The sequence below is a fragment of the Amblyomma mixtum genome, chromosome 2, assembly GCF_055824585.1.
Source record: "Amblyomma mixtum isolate Tamu chromosome 2, ASM5582458v1, whole genome shotgun sequence".
In the NCBI taxonomy this organism is placed as follows: Eukaryota; Metazoa; Arthropoda; class Arachnida; order Ixodida; family Ixodidae; genus Amblyomma; species Amblyomma mixtum.
Window position 1 is genome coordinate 30,006,540 of NC_143013.1, and position 20,617 is coordinate 30,027,156.

The window sequence follows — 20,617 nt, forward strand, 5'->3', positions numbered from 1 at the left end:
TAAGCGAGCACGTGCAGAAAAACAATCTACAGGTAGTGATAAATTTCCAGAGTTATCAAGCCTGGCAGATTCTTAAAGAAAGTCAAGCGCTCACCACTGCTGAAGCCAGGACCAAGAGTGGACGATCCCGCCGCTGACAACCAGCTGATATGTTTTGCCGGGCTAGCAGCGTGTCCCACCAGGCATCGGGTCCTGGAGCACCGCCGCAGTGCCGAAGGAGGAAGGAACGTGGGCCGGAGACGGGGAGTAGGGGAAGTGAAGGAAAACTTGTATTCACATATTTACATGATTATTTACAAAAATGACAAACAAGGTAAAAACTGAGAAGTCTCAGGGAAACGTTGAGCGTATCGCTCAGGGAGTCGCTCCGGGAATGGCCTAAGTGGACACAGGTGTGACGGGAACACACAAAGAGAGTTAGGGGGGGGGGGGGGGGGGTAGAAACACAACACTGCCTAGTGTCTTTCTGATGTGTGCTCGCTGCGGTCTATTATGGTATTTGCAGCGGCATGCCTATTAGTATAACGATATAAAATGATCACCATAAAAGGAAATTGTTTACAGTGGCTGCGGTCCTCATCGACTCTCTCTGCACTTTCCCCATGTTTGTGACATGCAATATTGCTGTAGCACCGCGTGAACTGCACAATGTAGAACTACGTAGCGCATTCAAGACGGAGGCCAGTAATTAGAGAAGACTCGCTAAGTGTTAACGGTTCCACTTACCGGATTCTCGCAGACTTTTGTGGCAATTGGCCATCAATTCGGCAGTTGCAACGGACTGTGATAATTGGAAGTGGTGAGCTATTCGCACAAGGAGAGTAAATTCCAATGATTGTCTGCAGCCTGCACCTTACGTTGCTCAGTTGTAGCAAGGCGATATGGACCAGCTGGCAAAGCAATAACTAGAGCTAGTGAAATTTACGTTGTGCAGTGCGCGCGCTAATACAGCAACAATACAAGACACGAAGATGTTGACAGTGCAGAGAGAGACAATGAGGAGTGCAGCCGCTGTATTGTGCGTACATTCATGAATGTGCTAAATATTATGATACGAAAGGGCACGCTGCTGCAGGTGCCTGAAAGACCGCAGCAAGCACACACTGGGCAGAAATACGAATCACACTGCGTACACCCTTTTTCTCTTTTTTTTTACGGAACATCAGGATATGAGTGCATTAAAAAAAAACCGTACGTAGCGTTTTCGGATGCATTTCAGTATCAACATGCTGCTGCAGGTACCGTAGAAGTCCGCAATAGCAAAAAAACACCGGCCAGACATCCGAAAGGCATCACGTACCCTTCTTTTTTTGTTTGCTGGACGTTTTGTTTTTCATGATCGTTCATGGAACAAAACGTCCAGTAAAAAAAAAAAGCGTGTGTACGTGGTGTCTCTCGGACGTCTCGTCAGTGTGTGGTTGCTGCGGACTTCTGCGGTGCCTGCAGCAGCGTGCGCACTCCTCCCTCGAATTCAGAACGATGGGAAAGAAAAAAAGAAACTTCCTCCCCCGGGGAAACCTCCGCAGGAGCAACGGGCATCCGCCCTCTGGATACCCGGGGGACAGCGAGAAGAAGAGCTGTGCGAAAAAGCACAGATCCTCCCCTTGTCCTCCACACACGGCGGCCGAGTTGTGACGCTGGTGGGATCACCAGGCGCAGTTTTTTCGACAGCGATCCGCTGTGCCTGCGCTGGGAATCGAACCAAGGTCGGTGGGGATAGTCGCCCAAGCATTGCCGACTGGCGCGCTAACCACTCGGCTACCGTGCGGCTCTGGTTCTTGTCGGCGTCCGCGAGTGCTGATAGAAGGGAAGCGAAGAAGACCGAAACCGAGCATGCGCGGGGGATGCGGTTAACTCGCCATCGGGCGTGGCAGCAGAAACGTGCTACGCGTGGGCCGTGGAGCGGGCGCACCAGGGCGGAAGTGCGATAGCACGTGGGGCACCAGCCCCGTCATGGTGTTCCGTCCGTGCAGATAAAAGAAAGGTCGGAATGCCAAAGCCGCAACTTGAAACACGATCGGTGCGATTGTTCGGCGGTGAAAAAGGTAGCCGCGCGGCGAGGCAAGATGGCCGGGAACCTTTTGAACGGGTATGGCTTTGTTGTAGGTGTAGAAGCGCAAGCCAAAAACTTGTGGGATGCTTTAGCGTACGTACACAGTAGCACGCAAAAGCGTTGGAGGGTTGTTACATTTGGGATTCCTGGTGCCCCGTATCGGGGAGATTGACAGGTCGGGAAGGGACCAGTCGGTAATGGCGCGCGCAAAGGAGCGTTGTTTCTGTGAGCGAAACGTATGTAACCTCCTGGTAATTAATGATTCGTGAATGGCAGACATTTTCTGGCATGTGCGGGGCCTACCGCACAGAGATGCTGCCGTACTAATAATGGCAGTGTCACGTGCATTGAATGAGGAATGCGTCCACGGAGTTGTAACGACCATATGTAATCTCCACCCTCGCAGGCAATGGCACGGATGGGAGGAGCGGAGATTTCAGTCCCAAGCCGAGGACAAGGAGGTGCGTGGACATTAGTCGTGGTGGGGCCACTACCCAGCGTGGAGTGCTCTTTCACACCTGCACGAAGGGACAGCAGGATGTAAGGTGCTTCAAGAAACACAAGGTTGCAACGGCAGTGCCATCGCGCGAGACCACTTCAAATACGCAGGAGTTCGTAGGATTTGAGGTGGTAGACAGAGTGTGGTGGGTAACTGGTATCTTTCGTTCAGTATACACTGTTCATTTTACATTTCAGACACTAGACTGTGTAATGGAATTCATGTATTCGGTATACACTCTTTATTTTCCATTTCAGACACTAGACTGTGTAACTGGTCTCTTTCGTTCAGTGTACACTGTTCATTTTCCATTTCAGACACTAGACTGTGTAACTGGTCTCTTTCGTTCAGTGTACACTGTTCATTTTCCATTTCAGACACTAGACTGTGTAACTGGTCTCTTTCGTTCAGTGTACACTGTTCATTTTCCATTTCAGACACTAGACTGTGTAACTGGTCTCTTTCGTTCAGTGTACACTGTTCATTTTCCATTTCAGACACTAGACTGTGTAACTGGTCTCTTTCGTTCAGTGTACACTGTTCATTTTCCATTTCAGACACTAGACTGTGTAACTGGTCTCTTTCGTTCAGTGTACACTGTTCATTTTCCATTTCAGACTCTAGACTGTGTAACTGGTCTCTTTCGTTCAGTGTACACTGTTCATTTTCCATTTCAGACACTAGACTGTGTAACTGGTCTCTTTCGTTCAGTGTACACTGTTCATTTTCCATTTCAGACACTAGACTGTGTAACTGGTCTCTTTCGTTCAGTGTACACTGTTCATTTTCCATTTCAGACACTAGACTGTGTAACTGGTCTCTTTCGTTCAGTGTACACTGTTCATTTTCCATTTCAGACTCTAGACTGTGTAACTGGTCTCTTTCGTTCAGTGTACACTGTTCATTTTCCATTTCAGACACTAGACTGTGTAACTGGTCTCTTTCGTTCAGTGTACACTGTTCATTTTCCATTTCAGACACTAGACTGTGTAACTGGTCTCTTTCGTTCAGTGTACACTGTTCATTTTCCATTTCAGACACTAGACTGTGTAACTGGTCTCTTTCGTTCAGTGTACACTGTTCATTTTCCATTTCAGACACTAGACTGTGTAATGGATATCATGTATTCGGTATACACTCTTTATTTTCCATTTCAGACACTAGACTGTGTAACTGGTATCTCTCGGTCAGTATACACTGTTCATTTTCCATTTCAGGTATTCGGTATACAGTCTTTATTTTCCATTTCGGACACTAGACTGTGTAACTGGTCTCTTTCGTTCGGTATACACTGTTCATTTTCCATTTCAGACACTAGACTGTGTAACTGGTATCTCTCGGTCAGTATACACTGTTCATTTTCCATTTCAGGTATTCGGTATACAGTCTTTATTTTCCATTTCGGACACTAGACTGTGTAACTGGTCTCTTTCGTTCGGTATACACTGTTCATTTTCCATTTCAGACTCTAGACTGTGTAACTGGTCTCTTTCGTTCAGTGTACACTGTTCATTTTCCATTTCAGACACTAGACTGTGTAACTGGTCTCTTTCGTTCAGTGTACACTGTTCATTTTCCATTTCAGACACTAGACTGTGTAACTGGTCTCTTTCGTTCAGTGTACACTGTTCATTTTCCATTTCAGACACTAGACTGTGTAACTGGTCTCTTTCGTTCAGTGTACACTGTTCATTTTCCATTTCAGACACTAGACTGTGTAACTGGTCTCTTTCGTTCAGTGTACACTGTTCATTTTCCATTTCAGACACTAGACTGTGTAACTGGTCTCTTTCGTTCAGTGTACACTGTTCATTTTCCATTTCAGACACTAGACTGTGTAACTGGTCTCTTTCGTTCAGTGTACACTGTTCATTTTCCATTTCAGACACTAGACTGTGTAACTGGTCTCTTTCGTTCAGTGTACACTGTTCATTTTCCATTTCAGACACTAGACTGTGTAATGGATATCATGTATTCGGTATACACTCTTTATTTTCCATTTCAGACACTAGACTGTGTAACTGGTATCTCTCGGTCAGTATACACTGTTCATTTTCCATTTCAGGTATTCGGTATACAGTCTTTATTTTCCATTTCGGACACTAGACTGTGTAACTGGTCTCTTTCGTTCGGTATACACTGTTCATTTTCCATTTCAGACACTAGACTGTGTAACTGGTATCTCTCGGTCAGTATACACTGTTCATTTTCCATTTCAGACACTAGACTGTGTAACTGGTATCTCTCGGTCAGTATACACTGTTCATTTTCCATTTCAGACACTAGACTGTGTAACTGGTCTCTTTCGTTCAGTGTACACTGTTCATTTTCCATTTCAGACTCTAGACTGTGTAACTGGTCTCTTTCGTTCAGTGTACACTGTTCATTTTCCATTTCAGACACTAGACTGTGTAACTGGTCTCTTTCGTTCAGTGTACACTGTTCATTTTCCATTTCAGACACTAGACTGTGTAACTGGTCTCTTTCGTTCAGTGTACACTGTTCATTTTCCATTTCAGACACTAGACTGTGTAACTGGTCTCTTTCGTTCAGTGTACACTGTTCATTTTCCATTTCAGACACTAGACTGTGTAATGGATATCATGTATTCGGTATACACTCTTTATTTTCCATTTCAGACACTAGACTGTGTAACTGGTATCTCTCGGTCAGTATACACTGTTCATTTTCCATTTCAGGTATTCGGTATACAGTCTTTATTTTCCATTTCGGACACTAGACTGTGTAACTGGTCTCTTTCGTTCGGTATACACTGTTCATTTTCCATTTCAGACACTAGACTGTGTAACTGGTATCTCTCGGTCAGTATACACTGTTCATTTTCCATTTCAGACACTAGACTGTGTAACTGGTCTCTTTCGTTCAGTGTACACTGTTCATTTTCCATTTCAGACTCTAGACTGTGTAACTGGTCTCTTTCGTTCAGTGTACACTGTTCATTTTCCATTTCAGACACTAGACTGTGTAACTGGTCTCTTTCGTTCAGTGTACACTGTTCATTTTCCATTTCAGACACTAGACTGTGTAACTGGTCTCTTTCGTTCAGTGTACACTGTTCATTTTCCATTTCAGACACTAGACTGTGTAACTGGTCTCTTTCGTTCAGTGTACACTGTTCATTTTCCATTTCAGACACTAGACTGTGTAACTGGTCTCTTTCGTTCAGTGTACACTGTTTATTTTCCATTTCAGACACTAGACTGTGTAACTGGTATCTCTCGGTCAGTATACACTGTTCATTTTCCATTTCAGGTATTCGGTATACAGTCTTTATTTTCCATTTCGGACACTAGACTGTGTAACTGGTCTCTTTCGTTCGGTATACACTGTTCATTTTCCATTTCAGACACTAGACTGTGTAACTGGTATCTCTCGGTCAGTATACACTGTTCATTTTCCATTTCAGACACTAGACTGTGTAACTGGTCTCTTTCGTTCAGTGTACACTGTTCATTTTCCATTTCAGACTCTAGACTGTGTAACTGGTCTCTTTCGTTCAGTGTACACTGTTCATTTTCCATTTCAGACACTAGACTGTGTAACTGGTCTCTTTCGTTCAGTGTACACTGTTCATTTTCCATTTCAGACACTAGACTGTGTAACTGGTCTCTTTCGTTCAGTGTACACTGTTCATTTTCCATTTCAGACACTAGACTGTGTAACTGGTCTCTTTCGTTCAGTGTACACTGTTCATTTTCCATTTCAGACACTAGACTGTGTAATGGATATCATGTATTCGGTATACACTCTTTATTTTCCATTTCAGACACTAGACTGTGTAACTGGTATCTCTCGGTCAGTATACACTGTTCATTTTCCATTTCAGGTATTCGGTATACAGTCTTTATTTTCCATTTCGGACACTAGACTGTGTAACTGGTCTCTTTCGTTCGGTATACACTGTTCATTTTCCATTTCAGACACTAGACTGTGTAACTGGTATCTCTCGGTCAGTATACACTGTTCATTTTCCATTTCAGGTATTCGGTATACAGTCTTTATTTTCCATTTCGGACACTAGACTGTGTAACTGGTCTCTTTCGTTCGGTATACACTGTTCATTTTCCATTTCAGACACTAGACTGTGTAACTGGTATCTCTCGGTCAGTGTACACTGTTCATTTTCCATTTCAGACTCTAGACTGTGTAACTGGTCTCTTTCGTTCAGTGTACACTGTTCATTTTCCATTTCAGACACTAGACTGTGTAACTGGTCTCTTTCGTTCAGTGTACACTGTTCATTTTCCATTTCAGACACTAGACTGTGTAACTGGTCTCTTTCGTTCAGTGTACACTGTTCATTTTCCATTTCAGACACTAGACTGTGTAACTGGTCTCTTTCGTTCAGTGTACACTGTTCATTTTCCATTTCAGACACTAGACTGTGTAATGGATATCATGTATTCGGTATACACTCTTTATTTTCCATTTCAGACACTAGACTGTGTAATGGATATCATGTATTCGGTATACACTCTTTATTTTCCATTTCAGACACTAGACTGTGTAACTGGTATCTCTCGGTCAGTATACACTGTTCATTTTCCATTTCAGGTATTCGGTATACACTGTTCATTTTCCATTTCAGACACTAGACTGTGTAACTGGTATCTCTCGGTCAGTATACACTGTTCATTTTCCATTTCAGGTATTCGGTATACAGTCTTTATTTTCCATTTCGGACACTAGACTGTGTAACTGGTCTCTTTCGTTCGGTATACACTGTTCATTTTCCATTTCAGACACTAGACTGTGTAACTGGTATCTCTCGGTCAGTATAGACTGTTCGTTTTCCATTTCAGGTATTCGGTATACAGTCTTTATTTTCCATTTCAGACACTAGACTGTGTAACTGGTCTCTTTCGTTCGGTATACACTGTTCATTTTCCATTTCAGACACTAGACTGTGTAACTGGTATCTCTCGGTCAGTGTACACTGTTCATTTTCCATTTCAGACTCTAGACTGTGTAACTGGTCTCTTTTGTTCAGTGTACACTGTTCATTTTCCATTTCAGACTCTAGACTGTGTAACTGGTCTCTTTTGTTCAGTGTACACTGTTCATTTTCCATTTCAGACTCTAGACTGTGTAACTGGTCTCTTTCGTTCAGTGTACACTGTTCATTTTCCATTTCAGACACTAGACTGTGTAACTGGTCTCTTTCGTTCAGTGTACACTGTTCATTTTCCATTTCAGACACTAGACTGTGTAACTGGTCTCTTTCGTTCAGTGTACACTGTTCATTTTCCATTTCAGACACTAGACTGTGTAACTGGTCTCTTTCGTTCAGTGTACACTGTTCATTTTCCATTTCAGACACTAGACTGTGTAACTGGTCTCTTTCGTTCAGCATACACTGTTCATTGTCCATTTCAGGTATTCAGTGTACACTCTTTATTTTCCATTTCATACACTAGACCGTGTAACTGGTCTCTTTCGTTCGGTATACACTGTTCATTTTCCATTTCATACACTAGACCGTGTAACTGGTCTCTTTCGTTCGGTATACACTGTTCATTTTCCATTTCATACACTAGACCGTGTAACTGGTCTCTTTCGTTCAGTATACACTGTTCATTTTCCATTTCATACACTAGACCGTGTAACTGGTCGCCTTCGTTCGGTATACACTGTTCATTTTCCATTTCAGACACTAGACTGTGTAACTGGTCTCTTTCGTTCGGTATACACTGTTCATTTTCCATTTCATACACTAGACCGTGTAACTGGTCTCTTTCGTTCAGTATACACTGTTCATTTTCCATTTCATACACTAGACCGTGTAACTGGTCTCTTTCGTTCAGTATACACTGTTCATTTTCCATTTCATACACTAGACCGTGTAACTGGTCTCCTTCGTTCAGCATACACTGTTCATTGTCCATTTCAGGTATTCAGTGTACACTCTTTATTTTCCATTTCAGACACTAGACTGTGTAACTGGTCTCCTTCGTTCAGTATACACTGTTCATTTTCCATTTCAGACACTAGACTGTGTAACTGGTCGCCTTCGTTCAGTATACACTGTTAATTTTCCATTTCAGACACTAGACTGTGTAATGGATATCATGTATTCGGTATACACTCTTTATTTTCCATTTCAGACACTAGACTGTGTAATGGATATCATGTATTCGGTATACACTCTTTATTTTCCATTTCATACACTAGACTGTGTAATGGATATCATGTATTCGGTATACACTCTTTATTTTCCATTTCATACACTAGACTGTGTAATGGATATCATGTATTCGGTATACACTCTTTATTTTCCATTTCATACACTAGACTGTGTAATGGATATCATGTATTCGGTATACACTCTTTATTTTCCATTTCATACACTAGACTGTGTAACCGGTCTCTTTCGTTCAGTATACACTAGACTGTGTAACTGGTCTCTTTCGTTCAGTATACACTCTTTATTTTCCATTTCAGACACTAAACTGTGTAACTGATCTCTCTCGTTCAGCATACACTGTTCATTTTCCATTTCAGGTACTAGACAGTGTAATGGATATCATGTATTCGGCATACAGTCTTTATTTTCCATATCAGACACTAGACTGTGTAACTGGTCTCTTTCGTTCAGTATACACTCTTCATTTTCCATTTCAGGTACTATACAGTGGGATGGGTTTCATGTATTCAGTATACACTCTTTATTTTCCATTTCAGACACTAGACTGTGTAACTGATCTCTTTCGTTCAGTATACACTGTTCATTTTCCATTTCAGACTGTGTAACTGCTCTCTTTCGTTCAGTATACACTGTTCATTTTCTATTTGAGGTACTAGACAGTGTGATGGGTTTCATGTATTCAGTATTCACTGTTCATTTTCCATTTCAGGTACTAGACAGTGGGATGGGTTTCATGTATTCAGTATACACTCTTTATTTTCCATTTCAGGTACTAGACAGTGGGATGGGTTTCATGTATTCAGTATACACTCTTTATTTTCCATTTCAGGTACTAGACAGTGTACTGGATATCATGTATTCGGCATACAGTCTTTATTTTCCATATCAGACACTAGACTGTGTAACTGGTCTCTTTCGTTCAGTATACACTGTTCAATTTCCATTTCAGACACTAGACTGTGTAATGGATATCATGTATTCGGTATACACTCTTTATTTTCCATTTCAGACACTAGGCTGTGTAACTGGTCTCCTTCGTTCATTATACACTGTTCATTTTCCATTTCAGACACTAGACTGTGTAACTGATCTCTCTCGTTCAGCATACACTGTTCATTTTCCATTTCAGACACTAGACCGCGTAACTGGTCTCTTTCGTTCATTATACACTGTTCATTTTCCATTTCAGACACTAGACTGTGTAACTGATCTCTCTCGTTCAGCATACACTGTTCATTTTCCATTTCATGCACTAGACCGTGTAACTGGTCTCCTTCTTTCAGCATACACTGTTCATTTTCCATTTCAGGTATTCAGTATACACTCTTTATTTTCCATTTCAGACATTAGACTGTGTAACTGGTATCTCTCGGTCAGTATACACTGTTCATTTTCCATTTCAGGTATTCAGTATACACTCTTTATTTTCCATTTCAGACACTAGACTGTGTAACTGGCCTCTTTCGTTCAGTATACCGTATTTTCCGGTGTATAAGACGCGGCTTTTTTTCGAAAATTTTGCTGGTGGGTCCTATACAAGGGTGCGTCTTATATGCGAATTTTTCATCTTTTTTTGCGCGTTCATCGATTACTCCAGTTCATGCTCAAGCTTTTTTCACCTAAAAAATATCACTACCAATAACGCGGTTGTAACACGGTTAATACTTCAATACCGGGACCGCCGTGCGCGACATTCTAGGTGATCTATATTATGAAACGGCGGGGATGACGACTTCCAGGATCACAAACGCGCGGCTGTTTCGGAGGCCCCAAGCAAAAGTAATGAGAAGCGCCAAAAGATGGTGACAATCGCGCTTCTCGCCATTGTCAAGACAAGCCGGCGTTCTTTTTTAGTCACCCTTTGCAACTTTTTTTTGCTCCGTGTACGTAGTGCATGTTTCAGCCGAGTTGCTTCCAGAAATGGGTGAACCTTTTGATAGCGCATCTGAAGATGAAGACTTCGAAGGTTTCAAGTAGAATAAAATGTTATGGACATATGGGGAGCTGTATCGTTTTTCCGTTCTTTTTTGCAAGAACGTGGACGAGTATGGCATGAGTGTTGCCTTTTTCGATCACTTAGCGTTGCTTAAGAATTGCTCACAGGTACGGTGCATTTCGCGATAGTCGCGCAAGCGTATTTAATTAAGCCTCACTGGCCTAACTGGGTAAACTGGGGTGCGTCTTATACACGGGTGCGTCTTATATACGAACTTTTCCAGTGACAGCTTGCATATATGGCAAGTGCGTCTTATACAAGGGTGCGTCTTATACACCGGAAAATACGGTACACTGTTCATTTTGTATTTCAGGTACTACGCTGTGTAACTGGTCTCTTTCGTTCAGTATACAGTGTTCATTTTCCATTTTAGACACTAGACAGTGTAACTGGTCTCTTTCGACCAATTTGCCCTTTTCCGGTTTTGTTGTCTCTTTGGGTTAGTGCAACAAGACTACGTTGAGCGTTCATTTCTCGCGATATTTTTTCCGCTTCGGTCCGGCTGCAAGGGCCAGAAATCTGTATTATATTTAATAAAGAGTACACAGTGCTTCAACGCTTTGGGGGAATGTGTACAGCGATGTATTCCGTGCCATGTTGGTCCCATCAACGCTTGCATGGCACCAATCGAATTTCAGGTTGCGGCTTTCGCATTCCCAACTCTCTTTCATCTGCACGGACGAAATACCATGACGGGGCTGGTGCGGCCGCTCCACGTTCGACGCGTAGCATGTTTCTGCTGGCACGCCCGATCTCGAGATAACCGCATCCCCCGCGCATGCTCAGTTTCGGCCTGCTTCGCTTCCCTTCTATCAGCACTCGCCGACGCCGTCAAAAGCCAGAGCCGCACGGTAGCCGAGTGGTTAGCGCGCCAGTTGGCAATGCTTGGGCGAATATCCCCACCGACGTTGGTTCGATTCCCGGCGCCGGCACAGCGGATCGCTGTAGAAAAAAAACCGTGCCTGGTGGTCCCACCAGCGTCACAGCTCGGCCGCCGTGTGTGGAGGACAAGGGGAGGGTCTGTGCTTAAAAGCACAGCTCTTCTTCTCGCTGTCCCCCGGGTATCCAGAGGGCGGATGCCCGTTGCTCCTGCGGAGGTTTCCCCGGGGGAGGAAGTTTCTTTTTTTCTTTCCCATCATTCCGAATTCGAGGGAGGAGTGCGCACGCTGCTGCAGGCACTGCAGAAGTCCGCAGCAACCACACACTGATGAGATGTCCGAGAGACACCACGTACACACGCTCTTTTTTTTTTTTACTGGACGTTTCGTTCCATGAACGTTCATGATAAACAAAACGTCCAATAAAAAAAAAGTGTTCGTGGTGCCTTTCGGATTTCTTGTCAGTGTTTGGTTGCTATTGCGGACTTCTACGGTACCTGCAGCAGCATGCTGGTTGATACTGAAAGCTAACACTCCGATGCCGAATAAAATATTGCAGAGGACACTTGAGCTCCACCTGAATGTGGCGCGATAGCATACCGGGTGTTTTTTTTTAGAGGTTCAAAATTTTTAAAGAAAGGTAAATTTCTTTAGATTTATTTTAACCCTGGGGCTATACCGAGGGCTACGGCGGACAACAGGTAAGAGGCAAGCTACTTTATTTAATTGGTTCGCTGATTAACTGAATACGCTAATTAACTTTTATTTTAGGGGATATGTTGTATTAGCAGAATTGGAGATCGTCTTCCAAGCAGTCCAGCCAAGAAAAAGGATTTTCATGCAAAAAATTTTTGCGCGCGTAACGAAGCGAGGAAAAGTCACCCTGGTAGGCAGCTTCACACTGTAACAAAGCGTCTGTGAGCGCCTGTGACGTAGCTCGCTCTGCCCTGCATTTTGTGTCAATGCGTTTTTGTTCCAGCGCGGCATTCCGAGAGGCCGCGGAGCGAAGCGAGATAAGGAGCGATAGCGCTCCCGCCGCTGAGTTACGGTGTGAAGATGCCTACCAGGCTGAATTTTTCGCGCCTCTTAACGTGCGTCTAAAATTTTTAATTGTTTCTCGGTTGGACTGTTTAGAGGACGATCTCCAATTCTGCGAATACAACATAGCCCCTAAAACAAAAATTAGAAATGTTAATTAACATATTTAGTTAATCAGCGAACGAATTAAAGCAGTTTTCCTCTTGCCTGGCGCCCGCCGTAGCCTCCAGTATAGCCCCAGTGCTAAAATAAATCTAAAGCAATTTACCTTTTTTTTTTAAATTTTGGGCCTTCTAAAAAAAAACACCCGGTATAGTTGGTTAGGCTTTCCATTCTGGTCAGTTTGGCGCCTTTGAACAGATTTTGCATTTTTTAAAAATTGTTTCAACTACTTAATCGATCAATACTAATAGTAATAATAGTGAGTTTATGCTGCACGACGCGCTGAATCCTATGACACCATCCGGAACATTCCGCGGCAAACGGCTGGCATGACACGATTTCTTTTTTTTTATGCAACCCCCAATTATTGCCGGCACGAGGTGCTGTCGGGTAGAAGCCCTCCTCTAGCTTAGAGCATATTCTTAGTTAGTTAGTTATATTGATTTTTATGGCGCAAAAGCAACTGAGGCTATGCTGCGCCAAACACAAGGTTAGAGTTTTTGTTAATGGTGAAGCTTTTTAAAAATACTTAGAGTTTGTTTAAAACGTTGGCTTCCTTGAGAAACCTAAAAATACATGAAATGTCAACCAGTGCTCGATCACCTAAGAGTAGCATGGGGTGTAATGGGATGCTTTCCCTGTAAAATGTTGTGAAATATTTCTTTCTTAGTTCTTCTAGTTTTATGCATGAAATTAAAATGTGGTTCACTGTGAGTTCATCACCACACATTTCACAGAGAGGTTTGTTTTGTTTGGCTAGCAGAAAGTTGTGCGTGAGGTGGGTGTGTCCAATGCGGAGCCGACATAAAATAACTTCGGTAAAACGTTCTTGATGCCTACATGATTGCCATTCCCCTAAAATTGGTTTCACAGAATGTAATTTGTTGTTTACGTGATCTTGCCATGCGGCCTGCCACTTATTTCTGAGTTTACTGTTGATAAACTTTAAGCAATCCCTGTGCGGTATGCTCACTTGTTTTATTTGGCCATTCCGGGCTTGTGCAGCGCATACATCTGCTTTTTCATTCCCTACGATTCCAACATGGCTAGGAACCCAGCAGAATTTAATGTTATGTTTTCGTTTTGTGATTTTATCAATGTTATGTATGATGTTACCTATTATGGGTTCAGCAGCATTTCTGAAGTGCAGTGCTTTGAGCATACTCAGGGAATCGGTGTAAATGATGCTATTTTTTCCACAGCTACAAAGATGGCATAACACTCAGCAGTAAAAACCGATGCGAATTCTGTTAGTCGCATTATCTGTTTGTTTTTTCCTCGGATTACTGCACTTCCAACGTGACTTTGTTTTTGAGCCATCGGTATAAAATTCAATGTAAGTGTCATACTTTTCTTGTAGTGCAAAGAATTCCTGTAATATGTACTCATTTGGCGTTTGCTTTTTATCTAAATGTGTCATTGTGAGGTCACATACTGAAGGCAGGCTGTACCATGGTGGTAAATATTCATTCCTTTGTGCAATATTCGGTAGGGCATCTAGTACTGTTAGCTCTTCACATTTATCTTCAAAGCGCAGCAGTAATGGTCTGATAGAATGTGGTTTGTTGATGAATAATCTTTTAGATGGGCACTTGGTGACAACTGGATGGCAGAGATGTTTCGGAAGAGAACGGATTTTTAAGACATATGAGCATGTAAGGGCGATTCTTCGATCCTCAAGAGCGGCTTCATTAGTTTCAACGTAAAGGCTAACTACTGGTGATGTTCTGTATGCTCCAGATGATAGGCGCAGACCAAGATTATGAATGGGGTCTAATCTTTTTAAGTAGGATGCTCTTGCCGAACCATATACTATGCACCCGTAGTCCAGCTTGGAGCGCACCAGAGAGCGATATATTTGTAAAAGGCTTGCTCTATCGGACCCCCACCGCTTCCGTGAGAGAACTTTTAAGATATTGAGGACTTGAGAAGCTTTCTTTTTAAGGTTGTTAATGTGTGGTAGAAATGTGAGTTTCTTGTCGAAAGTTAGCCCTAAAAATTTGTGTTCTTGTTTAATTGGTAGCGCAGTGTGATTAAGGTATAGACTGGGATCGACCTGTAGGCCTCGTCGCAATGAGAAAAGAACAGCTACTGTTTTTTGAGGAGAAAATTTAAACCCATTTATGTCTGCCCAAGCACCTAGTTTATTTAGTGTGATTTGTATTTGTCTCTCACAGGTTGATATGCTAGAGGACGTGCATGCTATTTGTAGGTCATCTACATAGACTGAATACATTATGGACTTGGGTATTACTTTAGCTAAGGAATTCATTTTTACTATGAAGAGTGTCGTGCTTAGAATGCACCCCTGGGGTACGCCGTTCTCTTGGGTGAAAGTCATGGAGAGAGTTGCTCCTAGGCGGACTCGGAATGTGCGGTTAGCCAGGAAGTCGTTCAAGCAGTTCAACATCCTGCCGCGGATACCTAGCTCTGCTAGGTCACGGAGGATGCCGAACTTCCACGTAGTATCGTAGGCCTTCTCCAGGTCGAAGAAGACCCCAATACAGTGCTGCTTGTGGATGAACGCCTCCCGGATGGTGTTTTCTAGACGGACAAGGTGATCTGTGGTCGAGCATGCTTTTTTGAACCCACATTGGTGTGTATCTAATAGTTGCCGAGATTCAAGTATGAAGGTCAATCTAATGTTTATTACACTTTCGAAAGATTTAGCAATGCAGCTGGTGAGGGCTATTGGTCTGTAACTGCTAGGACTTGTTGGTGGTTTTCCGGGTTTGAGAAAAGGTATTATGACTGCTTTTTTCCACTCGTCAGGTATATTTCCAGTTATCCAGATTTTATTAAAGAATTTTAACAGTGCCTCTACAGCAGCCTCGGAGAGATGTGCAAGCATAGCGTAATGCACGTTGTCTGGTCCCGGTGCTGTCTTTTTGCCAGAAGATAGTACCTTATTTAATTCTTGTAGTGTGAGAGGCTGGTTATAATCCTCATGAACACCTGCTCCAGATGGAAATTTTTGTTTTTCAGCTATTGCTTTGTGTTTCTGAAATGTGTTTGTGTAGTTGGATGAGCTTGAGATCTCAGCAAAATACTCGCCCAGTATGTTGGCCTGTTCTTCTAAAGATGTTTGTGTCCCGGGTGCTGTCAAGAGAGGAAGTGTGAAAGGGGTATGGTCACCAGTAAATTTACGCACTTTTTCCCACATTTTCTTTGATGTTATTGAACTATTTATTGAGGAGACATATTTCTGCCAAGAGGTTTTCTCTGCATTTCTTGGCACATACCGCGCTCTGGCTTTTGCCTTCTTAAAGGTGAGTAGGTTCTCTGCAGTGGGATATCGACGCAGAGCGCTCCAGGCTTTCTTTTGTTGTTTTTTTGCTAATGTGCATTCTTTTGTCCACCACACTTTGTGTTTCTTTTGTGCAAGTCCTGTTGTTTGTGGTATAGCGGGTGTTGCGGCCGATATGATGCATTCAGTAAACTTATTATTAATTTCATCTGTGCTGAGGTGGTCACAAAATTCCTTTTCCAGAGTGGCACTTTTTGTAAAAAGTGACCAGTCGGCGAGCTGAATTTTCCAGCGCCGTGGCCTTGTGGGGATGATTGGAGTGGACGATGAGAGCCTGATGACGGTAGGTAAGTGATCGCTGCCCATGGGGTCATTTAAAACATCCCATTTAAAATCGTTAAAAAGTAATGGTGATGCGAAAGCTAAATCGAGAGAGCTCATTTTGGCTGAGCTTGGACAGCAATATGTGGCTTTTCCCGTATTTAAAAGACAGACATTATTCGGAAGTATAAAATCTTCGATTGTTTGGCCTCTAGAGTCACAGCGTTCGCTTCCCCAAAACGGAGAGTGAGCGTTAAAATCGCCAACTACCAGAAATGGCTCCGGCAGTTCATCGATCAGGCCTTCTAGATCTTGGCATGTTAATGTGATGTGTGGGGGAAGATATACAGAATATATTGTTATGGTTTTGTAGCTGATGACGCTAACCGCAACCGCCTCAAGTTTTGTTTTCAGTTTGATTTCTTGAGCCGGGACGCCGCTTTGGATGATGATTGCGACGCCTCCCGAGAGTCTATTTGCATGTTCGCGATCACGCCTAAAAGTTGTATAATGTTTTAAGATATTTGAATGTTGTGGACCAAGATTGGTCTCCTGGAGACATAGGGCTAGAGGCATCACTGACCCTAGAATATGAGTTATATCACTGTAGTTCCTCAACATTCCTCTACAGTTCCATTGTATTATGAAAGCCATCTTAGTTTTGTGTTTGTACTGATTAAAAAGCTAGATCAAGTTGTTTATGGCCCCGTGACTCGGGGCCTGTCTTTTTTTGACCGATCCAGGGAGCTCCGCCGACCATCCGACGTGGACGGTGAGGGGCTGCCCGGGGTCGTGTCCATCGCCTCTGCAGAGGCACTGGACGACCGTGCAGGAGGCACATTGATTTTTGAGTTAGACCTCGACCTGTGGGAAGAGGTCTTTGGGCCCGCCGACCCGGGGGTCTGCGTCCCCTCCTTTGGGGTAGGCGGAGTAGCGTGAGCTACTCCACCAGACGGCGCGGATGGCCCCGCCCCAGGCTCACTACGTGTGACCTGGACAGGTGCCGAAGCCTGGTGTGGTGCGCCGCGCCCACGCACCACATCGGCGAAGTTTGTTTTTGCAGTGAAGGAGAATTTGTTTGTTTGAGAGTATTGCCTTCTTGCTTCTTTGAAATAAATGTTTTGCGTAGTCTTGAGAGTAATGATTTCTTTTTCTTTCTTCCAGGACGGACAAGCCCTGGAGTAGGCAGCATGGTCGCCTTCACAATTTGCACACCGTGGGTTAGCAACACATTCTTCGGATTGGTGGTCCTTCGAAGAGCATTTTGCGCAAGTTTTGCGGCCGCGACAACTCTGTGAGCCGTGGCCAAATCTCTGGCAGTTGAAACATCTGCGTGGGTTGGGAATGTACGGTCTTACATTTATTTTCAGGTAGCCTACTTCAATGGATTCGGGTAATGTGCTCATGTTGAATGTCAAGATCAGGTGTTTGGTGTCCACTTCTTTGCCATCCTTCCGGATCTTGATCCGGTGGACATCTGTAACTTCTTGGTCAGTAAGTCCTTCGAGCATTTCCTTTTCAGAAAGGTGGACAAAATCTATTTCAGAGATGACGCCTCGTACAGTATTCAGAGACCGATGTGGGGTCACAGAGACAGGGATGTCCCCAATGGATACAATTGTTGCAACTTTTGAGTGTTGTGTGCTGTCGCGCAGTTCAAGAAGTAAGTCGCCACTGGCCATTTTTGACACCTTGTAGCCAAGGCCTAAGGCATCTGTCAAGCGTTTTGAGACTTGGAATGGGGATATTATCCTTGCTTGCGTTTCTTCTGCTTTGCTATGGATGACGTGAAATTTTGGAAATGATACTTTTCTTTTTTGAAAAAAGTCGTGTGCTTCGGTCCGCCCTCTCTTGAGAGAGCGATCAAGTTTTGAAAGGGGGGGAGCCATAAAAAATTGAGGTTTTTCGGTCATGGTGCCAGCCACCCACCATGGAGCCCAACAGGGGGACGCGACAGGAACTTGAAAGCAAGTCCTGCCCACGCCAGCTGTACACCTTAACTATAACCTAATATGACTCAACTCAGGGTAGTTGGTCACACACGGTTAACCCTCGCCGCCAGGAAAAAGAGGAAAAAACGAAGAGAGGAGGAGACAGGAGAGTTGTAAGAAGAGATAGTAAAGTGAAAGATAGAGGGGAGGATAGGAAAAGGCGACTGCCGATTTCCCCCGGTCGGGTCAGGCCGGAGGTGCCGTCTACAGGAAGCTGGGGCCAAAGTGGTGTGTTGCCTCCGCCGAGGGGCCTTAAGGGTCCAAACGCTCGGCATCGGCTCAACCACCAGGATCCCCTTTTCCCCGGACACGGCGATGCCACGCACGGCTAAGCGCGGATGCTCGGGTCCGTGGTGACGCATTGTTCACCATCATCCCCCTGCGGGGATGTCCCTGCGGATGCTCGGGTTAACCCCGTGGTGTCGCCACTCACCAACGTCTGCATGCTGCAGACGCCTCCCTGCGGGGAAGAGCATATTCTTAAAAACTGTGCAGAGTCTTAGGTGAAATACCCTTATTCACAATCTGCAAGAATGGCGGCCACGCCTCCGAAGACAAGAATGAGCGATGATGATGATGAGAGGGAAACGTACCAAACGGTTTGCGGTTGCAACTAACCCCGCTCTTAATGCCGACGAGAAGCCTGAGTGGAGAGGTATTCTACGCAACCGTTCAGTATGCATTGCAGACCTACTTATACGGCACAGTCATCGAAAAACAATCGAATTGGAGCATACCCGTCGCTAACCGGATCTCACGGCGACAGAAATAATTAAGGAAAAGAAATTCGAAGAACGAAAGTACTTAGGAAACCCAGGCAGGCTGGTGTCACAACAGTGCCCCGTTCCCTGCCTCCTACTAGAAACACGTCAGCCCTGAGAAGAACTGCGCGACTATTAATAGCGAGTCTTCCATTAGATCTGATAACATGGTGAACGTATCCAGCCTGGCACTCAAATCTTCGGAATGAGTTCCTCTCTACGTGTCTAACCTTCTACCCCATGACGGGAGAAATTTAGTCAGTTCCAATTATACCAGGATCCAGATAAGTTCGCATGGAACTTACGCCTGCGTGAGTGTTTCCAAAACCGCGAAACAGACCGTGAAATGAACGTACCAGGGACACCCGTCAAATCATGGATTCCAGCCAAACACAGAGGTAAACATTTACATATGTATACATCACTGGTATTCAATAGCATTTCCTATCATCATATTCAAAATCTAAACCAAAAGCAGCCCACAACAACCCCTTAAGTCTTCAAGCCTGTGGACCAAGGCGACGCTATCGTTGTTAAGGACAAGACCGATTACTTAAAGGAAGGTTTCTGACAATTCCAAAATAAACACTTTTACACTGAACTCACTGGCGACCCCATAGGAGACTTCGAAGTCGAAGTTAACAATCAGATAACATCTCTCCTTCAAAAACAAAAGATGTCCCAGGATATGTTTAAAGCAATGACACCGGCCAGACCAGTCCCCGCACGGTTCTACCTCCTCTCGAAAATTCACAAACCAAACCGTCCCGACCGTCCCATTGTCTCAAGTAACAGCGAAAGAAGCTCCGAGGAATATGCACTCGTCCCACTATGACCAGCGCCGCAGAACACGTGCGATGGCACTCCATCGAGCTTACGGCTCCGAGCCAGACGCCGTATGGGTTGACGCTGCCTGCACGGATGATGAAGCGACAGCGGGTGTGGTGGCCTCCAGACACCTCCCCATAGGCTGCAGAGGAAGCCGCCACTGCGCTTGATATCATCCGCACGGAAGCCCGGTACATTTTAAGTGACTCTAAAACTGCGATTCTAAATTTTGCTCGATACCGAGTCTAAGTCCCTGCTTTTGGCATACTGGACTCGCCCGATGCACCCCCACTCCGCCAAATGGAGCTGATATGGGTGCCTGCGTACTCCGGGAATCCCGGATACGAGGCCGCCAACCATTTAGACCGGGCTCAGGTGGTCTCGGATCGGGGATACACGGAGAAGCGCATGCACTCGTTCAGCGTGCTGACGTAGGCCTACAGGGCCTCACGCCAGTTCTGCCCACTCCCCACCCCTCCCTAGATAACAGACTACACACTCTCTCTCTTCACTCCTTCGCCTCTGCCCGGCGGACCCTCCCCCGCGGCACCTAGAGAACCTCAAGACATGAGAGGACTGGGAGACCCGGCTGGGCTGCCAGTGTTATCGACCTTAGGATCATAACACTTGAGTGCAGTGGTGTCGTGCGGGGACCCTGGGGCGTGCCCCGAATTTCT

General features: G+C 44.5%; 1 long non-coding RNA gene across 1 annotated transcript in view; it reads right to left on the minus strand.

The window, feature by feature from the left end:
• Positions 1-2,533: 2,533 nt before the first annotated feature.
• The window catches only part of LOC149358819 (uncharacterized), a 46,103-nt gene continuing 28,019 nt past the window's right edge, over positions 2,534-20,617 (minus strand). The window contains exon 3 of the long non-coding RNA XR_016288187.1: positions 2,534-2,571. This is a non-coding gene — a long non-coding RNA (uncharacterized LOC149358819). The remainder of the gene's footprint in view (positions 2,572-20,617) is intronic.